Source organism: Lipotes vexillifer, unplaced genomic scaffold, assembly GCF_000442215.2.
Source record: "Lipotes vexillifer unplaced genomic scaffold, Lipotes_vexillifer_v1.1 scaffold1139, whole genome shotgun sequence".
Taxonomy (NCBI): domain Eukaryota; kingdom Metazoa; phylum Chordata; class Mammalia; order Artiodactyla; family Lipotidae; genus Lipotes; species Lipotes vexillifer.
In genome coordinates, this window is record NW_006798273.1 from 1,025,799 (window position 1) to 1,033,408 (window position 7,610).

A 7,610-nucleotide genomic window follows, 5' to 3' on the forward strand; every position below is an offset into this window, starting at 1 on the left:
TTGGTGTTTTGTTTGCTTGTTTGCTGTGTTATCACAAATCCAACTGCACCCTCTGTGCCAATTGTGATCTCTTGCTATTCAGCCCATCAGGTGATAACACTTTCTCCTCCCTGAGGGGATCTGGGCAGATGTGCTGCACTTGGTGCCCACCTGGCGCCGAGATCCACCTTCTCCTGCCTGGTATTCCTTTCAGGTCCATCCGTGTTCTCTGTATCCCATTTTTCCTGTCTTGGTTTATTTCCTTCTCGATTGTCAAAGGAGAAAGGTCCTCACACATTGGGTAGTTTAGCTGAGTACTGCAATGCCAGATGGAAATAGTTTTCCTTGAGAATTCTGGTGAAGTCAGAAGATGGTTTGATCCCTCATCTCTTCTCTGTGACGCGTAGCGGCTCCACCCCCACCCCATCCTCCATCCTCCCAGCTTGTGACTTCTCCTGGTATTGTCTGAGTTGTTTTCATCTACCGTGCTATCGTTGTGCCCTCGTTTGTAAATTCGTCTTTCAGTTCTGGAGAATTTTCTTGAATTATTTGATTTTCTCTCTTTTCTCTTTTGGCCCTTCTGTTATTCAGATGTCCAATCACCTGAAATTGTCCTCCCATTTTATCTTTTTTCTCTGTTTTTCAATCGTTTGTCTTCTTTCTGTACTTTTTGGAAGTTTCCCTGATCTTTGTCTTCCAGCCCTGAAATTGAGTTTTTAATTTCTGCTTTCTTATATTTACAACCCAATGGATCTGTTTTTTTTGAATGTTTCATTTTTTATGGTAATTGTCCTCGTTTCATGGGTGTGGTATCTTCCCCTTCTAAGGATGTTAGATTTTTGTTAATATTTCTTCTTCCTGCATTATTTGTTTTGTCCAAGTGGCTTTTCCCCAACAGATCCCTCTTCTGCACAGTAGAGGCTTTCTTTGGATGGCTAAAAGCCATTGGTTATCAGTCCATATTAAGAAACTTGGATTGGAGGCTGAGAGCATGTGAGTGTCAGTGGCTGGCTATGAACTTCACTGTAGAATGGGGCCGGCCGCATTTCACACCGACCTTCAACTGTCCTTATTGTAGCCGCTCTCTTCACCTCACGTGGTGCCCCACTTATCCTGAGCCTTTTGGGGATTCTGCTGTGTAAACTGGATTGGCTCTTGTCCCTACTCTTGGCTAGGAATTCATTTTTTTATTTCCTCTACTCCATTTACGACTTTGTGCATCTGCCTTCCAGTTTCCAAACCATTTTTCCTGTTGCTCTTTTTTTCTTTTTGAATGTGTGGGTTTGCCTTAAATTTTGCTTCTTTACTTTTGTTGAAGTGGGATGTCAGGAGAGAGCGAAAGTAAACGTGTGTTTTCAATCTGACATCTTTACCTGGGTCTGTTTTTGTTGGTTTCTTTTTTATTTTTTTAAGAAGTTGTTGGGGGGAAAAAAATAAAAGAAGATGTTGGGGGGAAAAAAAAAGAAGATGTTGGGGGTAGGAGTTTATTAATTAAATTTTTTTTTGCTGTATTGGGTCTTCGTTTCTGTGCGAGGGCTTTCTCTAGTTGTGGCAAGCGGGGGCCACTCTTCATCGCGGTGCACGGGCCTCTCACTATCGCGGCCTCTCTTGTTGCGGAGCACAGGCTCCAGATGCGCAGGCTCAGTAACTGTGGCTCACGGGCCCAATTGCTCCGCGGCATGCGGGATCTCCCCAGACTCGGGCTCGAACCCGTGTCCCGTGCATTAGCAGGTAGACTCTCAACCACTGCGCCACCAGGGAAGCCCTGTTGGTTTCTTTATGTAGTACCCCGTGCCCACCCCCACGCCCCCTGCATCTTTACTGAAATGTAATCAAAGTACAGTCAACTGCATGTATTTAAACTGAACAATCTAATCAATTTGACATGTGTAGCTACCTGTGACATCATCATCACAATTAAGATAATGAATATTTCATCATCCACAAAAATCTCCTTGTGCCCCTTGTAATTCTCCCCCAGCCCCATCCCCAGGCAACCACTGACCTGCTGTCTCCATAAAATAGTCTACGTTTCCTAGGATTTTTCATAAATGGAATCGTGCAGAGTATGTGCTACTTTTTCCTTCATTCACCATAGTGATTCTGAGAGTTGTCCTTCTTGCATTTATCAATGGTTCATTTCTTTATATTGCTAAGAATTAGTCCATTGAATAGATGTATCATAGTTTGTCTATTCATTCACCTGCTGAGGGACATTTGGATTGCTCCCAGTTTTTTGGCTATTGTAAATAGAGCTGCTATAAACATTTATGTACAAGTCTTTGTGTGAATATGTTTCTGAGGTTTTTTTGGTAAATACCTGGGAGAGGAATGGCTTAGTTGTATTGTAGCTGCATGTTTAAATATTCTTAGGTAACCACCAAACCATTGCCAAGATGGTTGTAATATTTTATATCCCCACCAGCAGTGTATGAGTGTTCCAGTTTCTCCAACTCCTTGCCAAAACTTGTTATGGCCAGTCTTCTCATTATACTTTTAGTTTGCATTTCCCTGATGACTAATGATATTTATTTATTATTTATTTATTTATGGCTGCGGCATGCGGGATGCAGGATCTTAATTCCACGACCAGGGATCGAACCCGGTCCCTCTGCATTGGGAGTGTGGGGTCTTAACCACTGGGCCACCAGGAAAGTCCCTTCTAATGACTAATAATATTTAGTATCTATATGTGCTTATTGGCATTCAAGAATCTTCTTTGAAGTGTCATTTGAAATCATTTGCTCCTTTTTTATTGGGTTGTTTGTCTTATTACACTGTAAGAGGTCTTTTTTTAATGATTTTTTGAAAATGTATTTATTTTATTTTATTTTTGGCTGCGCTGGGTCTTCGTTGCTACGTGGGCTTTCTCTAGTTGTGGCGAGTGGGGGCTGCTCTTCATTGCAGTGCGCGGGGCTTCTTTAACCACTGTGCCACCAGAGAAGCCTGGTAACTCTATGTTTCACTTTTTGAGAAACTGCCAAATTGTTTTCCAAAGCAGCTGCACCATTTTACATTCTCACTAGCAAATTATGGGGGTTCCGATTTCTGCACGTTCTGAACAACACTTGTTATTGTCTTTTAATTCTAGCCATCCCAGTGGGTGTGATGTGGTATCTCACTGTGGTTTTTTTTTTTTTTTTAACATCTTTATTGGGGTATAATTGCTTTACAATGGTGTGTTAGTTTCTGCTTTATAACAATCACTGTGGTTTTAATGTGCATTTCCCTAATGACTAATGACGTTGAGTATTTTTTCAAGCCCTTAGTAGCCATCACCTATCTTCTTCGATGGAACGTCTATTCAAATCTTTCACCCATTTTTTATTACGTTGTTGTTTTCTTATTATTGAGTTTTGAGAGTTCTACATATATAATCTGAACACAAGTCCTTTATCAGGAATATGATTTACAAAGATTTTCTCCCAGCTTGTGGATTATCTTTTCATTTTCTTCATGGTGTATTTTGAAGAGCAAGAGTTTTTTTTACTTTGATGAAGCCTAATTTAACAATTTTTTATTTCAATGGATCATTATTTTGGTGTCCCATCACAGTTTCGATTACTGTAGCTTTAGAATAAGTCTTGTAATCAGGTAGCATTAATCCTCCACCTTTGTTCTTTTTTTAAAAAAAACACTGTTTTGGCAATTCTAGATCCTTAACATTGATTTGAGACCTTTCTTCTTTTTAACATAGATGTTTAGTTCTATAAATTTTCCCCTTACATATTGCTTTAAAGGCATCCCACAGATTTTGATGTGTTGTTTTCATTTTCAATCAGTTCAAAATAGTTTCTCCTGTCCCTTTTGATTTCTTCAACAGATGGATGATTGATGCCAGGCAAATATCTACAGATATTTCACACATCTTCCTGTTGATCTCTAATTTAATTCCATTGTGGACAGACAGCATACTTTATGTTAGAGGTCCCCAACGGCCGGTACCCGACCGCGGCCTGTTAGGAACCGGGCCGCATAGCAGGAGGTGAGCTGCGGGGGAGCGAGTGAAGCTTCACCTGCCGCTGCCCATCGCTCGCGTCACCCCCTGAGCCATCTGCCCTCCCTCCACTCCCCAGTCCATGGAAAAACTGTCTTCCACGAAACTGGTTCCTGCTACTTTATGTGACCTGAATACTTTTAAATTTGAGACATTTTTATTACCCAGAATATGGTCTACCATGGTAAATGTTCTGTGTGCAACTTAAAAACAATATATATTCTGATTTTGTTAGATGAAATGAGCTAAAAATTTCCCTGCATAAGTTTTAATTGTCCATTTATTATTGGGTTTTGAGACCAGTTATAAAAACTACTAAAGATTTTTGTGTCACCTCTTTTAGAAAAATAATTTCTTTCTAACGGTTTTGTTTGAATCAAATGCTTATTTTGTGGATTATTCATGCTGGCAAAGTACAAAGCATTATTCTTAGTTTCTAAGTAATATGCTAAACTATGGGTTAACATCAGAGAGTTAGATACTAGTCCATACAGAGGAAGGGAGTTCTGAATTACCTAGTCACTCTAATCTGGAAAAATATTAGTAATTCTTTCAAACATAGAATTAGTAATTATTTATTGATGTGACTTTCAGGTAACTCATGTCAGTGTATTAAAAAAATCAAACCTGTGATAACACCTAGAATTAGGAGAAACCTGAATGTGGTATAATAGATAAGATTGCTTCACTATATTATAATGTATTTACACAATTATATATTATACAGTCATTAAATTTGTTCCAAACACTCTTCCAAGAACTTTGCATGGAATATGTCACTTAATCATCACAATCCTACCTGGTGACACAGAACTATTACTTTCTACATTTGACAGATGAAAGATGGAAGCACAAAAAGGCTACATGGTGGAGTCAAGACTTGAATAGTCTAACTACAGCACAAGGCACATTCTTATCCACCATTCTGTGCTTCTGTGCACCCCACATATTTAATTATGTAGGAAAAGTTGGAGATATCTTAAGTGAAGAAAGTTATTAAACAGTTTATTTAATATTATTCCATGTTAAAAAAAAATTTTTAGAACGTGCACAAGAGTGGAAGAGCACACTACAAATTTCAGAGCATGTTATTGCCAGATGATACAATTGTGGGTGATTTTAATTTTCTTCTTTGTGATTTCTTTTGTTGGATGTATTTTACAATCAGAAAAAAACCTTACGGACTTATTTTAAAGAAGAAGTCCTATATCTCACCAGCATGGGTTCATCAATTTTGAAATGAGTTTACTAGCAGATGCCAAACTCATCCCGAACCTTATTCTTCATATAATTAAAAAAGATTACAAACATCTGAATATAGTCAAATGCTCTAACCTCATCTCAAAACACAAATTCATAACCACGAAAGGCAAGACTTATGCACATTATTCTTGGCTCTCAGGTGTGGTGATTGTCTTTTTTTTTTTTTGCGGTACGCGGGCCCCCCACTGCCGTGGCCCCTCCCGTCGCGGAGCACAGGCTCCGGACGCGCAGGCTCAGCGGCCATGGCTCACGGGGCCAGCCGCTCCGCGGCTATGCGGGATCCTCCCGGACCGGGGCACGAACCTGCGTCCCCTGCATCGGCAGGTGGACCCCCAACCACTGCGCCACCAGGGAAGCCCTCACTGTGGTTTTGATTGGCATTACCCCAATGACTAATGATGTTGAGCATCTTTTCATATGCTTATAGGCCATTTGTATATCTCCTTTGGAGGAATAGCTGTTCAAAACCTCTGTTCATTTTAAATTGGGTTATTTGTCATTTAATTGTTGAGTTGTATATTCATATATTTTAGATGCAAGTCCTTTCTCTGATATATTTGTTGGGAATATTTTCTCCTTGCCTGTGGCTGGCCTTTTTTGTGTGTGTGTGTGTGGCATCTTTTAAATGGCATCTTTTAAAGAGCACAAGTTTATAATTTTGATGAAATCTAGCTTATCAATTTTTTCTTTTATGTTTTGTGCTTTTGTGTTTTAAGAAACATTTGCCTAACTCAAGGATGCAAAGCTTTTCCCCTATGTTTTCTATTTTTAAAATTTTATTTATGTATTTTTTGGCTGTGTTGGGTCTTCGTTGCTGCATGCGGGCTTTCTCTAGTTGTGGCGAGCGGGGGCTACTCTTTGTTGCTGTGTGCAGGCTTCTCTTGTGGAGCATGGGCTCTAGGCTCATGGGCTTCAGTAGTTGTGGCACATAGGCTCAGTAGTTGTGGCTCATGGGCTCTAGAGCGCAGGCTCAGTAGTTGTGGCAGATGGGCTTAGTTGGTCCGCGGCATGTGGGATCTTCCTGCACCAGGGCTCAAACCCATGTCCCCTAAATTGGCAGGCAGATTCTTAACCACTGCGCCACCAGGGAAGCCCCTCCCCTATGTTTTCTTCTAGATAGTTTATAGTTTTAGGTTTTTACATTTAGGATTGTGATCTGCTCAAGTTAATTTTTATGTATGGTGTGAGGTATGAGTCATGTTTGACACTGAGTATATTTCCAGTTATTTTTTGTTCTGTATTATTACATATCAACCCACACTGCATGTTATTTCATATTTCATATGAGGCAGAATGGGAGTGTCATTCCCCTTCTTCCCCTGCTTTTTCTCTCCTCCTCACCCTATCCCACCCTATCCAACACCTGTTATAGGCATGGTTTTCTAGTTTTGGGGGTCTTTTTGTGCTTTTCTTTTTTTTAAGAGTAAAGATACATAGAGATTTTGCTAATTCGGAATATATTTTTGACTCAATCCTGCCACATTGCTTTCCCTACATCCTTCTCAACATTTGGTATTATCTGACTTTGACTTTTAATTTTTATTTATTTTTTGCCAAGCTGAATGGTGTAAAAGGATGCCTCATAGTTTTATTTATTTATTTATTTATTTGGCTGTGTCAGGTCTTAGTTGCAGCATGTGGGATCTTCATTGCAGCATGCGGGCTCCTCGCTGTGCTGCACAGGTTTCTCTAGTTGTGGCTCGTGGGCTCCAGGGCATGCGGGCTCAGTCGTTGGGGCCCATAATTTTATTTTTGACTTCTCTAATTGCTAGGGAGTTTAAGTATTTCTTCACAGACTTGTTAACTGTTCAGATTTCCCTTATATGAGTTGCTGATTATAGCTATATACATTTCTCTATTAGTATTTTTCTGTAATTTGTCTATTTTTCTCCTTGATTTGCAAAAATTCCTTGTAAATGCTAAATTAGAATTCCTTAGTAGTTTATTTTATTTATGATATTAAATATAATATATATACAATAACCATTGTCAGTTTTAGACGTTGCAAACATTTTCTCCCAACCTATCCCCCATCTGTTAAATCTAAGGTGTTGTTTATTGAACAGAGATCTGGTTTGTTTGTTTTTTTCTTTTTTGGCTGCACCACGCAGCTTGCAGGATCTTAGTTCCCTGACCAGGGATGGAACCCTGGGCCCATTGCAGTGAAAGCACCGAGTCCTAACCACTGGACCACTAGGGAAGTCCCGAGAGCTTTCATTTTCATGTGGTTGAATCCATCATTTTTTCAACTACAGTCTGTACTTTTAAAACCTTTACTCCCTCAAAGTAAAAAAGATGTGTCTTACATACTCATCTCTTAGCTTTAGACTTTTACCTTTTACATGTAGATATTTGCTCTGTTAGGTAAGTG